The sequence below is a fragment of the Gracilinanus agilis genome, chromosome 3 (assembly GCF_016433145.1).
Source record: "Gracilinanus agilis isolate LMUSP501 chromosome 3, AgileGrace, whole genome shotgun sequence".
NCBI lineage: Eukaryota > Metazoa > Chordata > Mammalia > Didelphimorphia > Didelphidae > Gracilinanus > Gracilinanus agilis.
Window position 1 is genome coordinate 272779775 of NC_058132.1, and position 1015 is coordinate 272780789.

Sequence of the window (1015 nt, forward strand, 5' to 3'; positions counted from 1 at the left end):
AGAGAGAGAGAGAGAGAGAGAGAGAGAGAGAGAGAGAGAGAGAGAGAGAGAGAGAGAGAGAGAGAGGAAAGAGCAGAGGGTCTGTGGGAGTGTGGTGTTGTTGGTGCCTGTGATCAGCTGCAGAGCTCAGCTAGCCCCGCCTGTCCCAGCCTTCCCCCAGTGTTCCAACTGCCTGAATTGCACCTCCGCTCCCGAGTTGAGCCTGCAGTGTCTCGCAGCACAAGAAAAGGCAAGCCCCTAGAATCAGCAGCGTCTTAAAATCTGCTTGCCAACACCAGCCAACTCTCCTTCTTTGCCCCATCAGCCAGAAACCACCCCAGTAAGCAAGTACAGCTACTCTGAAGGAAGAGCTTTGCACTCTGTGGTTATAATAACTGTGGCTTTAACTCAAAATGATGCCTAGTTGTGGTGCTCCATCATTTACAGCAGAGGTCCCTTTAAGTAAGGAACAACCAGCGTCTGTAATAGGGAGATAGGGCTGTAAGAACAAGGTGCATGCGGCAGAGGGGCTTAAGGAGAAAAGTGCTGGGTGTATAGGACAGGTTCCCAAATTAACTTATCAAGAATTGCTATGCAGTGTTAAGAATTCAATATTCTAGATGTTATTCGACGTCTTTGAGAAAAGCTGGGTAACTGGGACAGCTCAGTTAGCATAATAAGGAACAGGGGTACAAAAGGGAAAGATTTGGAAGAAGGCACCAATGTTTATTTTAGTTTCCCAGCTTATCTGAGGAGCAAGTAGTACAAACAAATAACAAGAAGTCCATTTGGGAAATGATAGAATTATTGCAACTAAGAATAAAAGTCATCCATTTGACCAAGTGACCTATCCAGAAGATATCCTACATTAAATGTTTTTGGTGTGTATAAAGGGTGTTCCCTTTTCTCTCTCCTCCTCTGTAAATTCTAGTTAAACAAAATCTATACATTGAAACACCAGCATGATACAAAAAGACATCGGGGAACTTTTCATTACTTAAAATATACCACAAAATGTTATTACTATAAGTTTTTT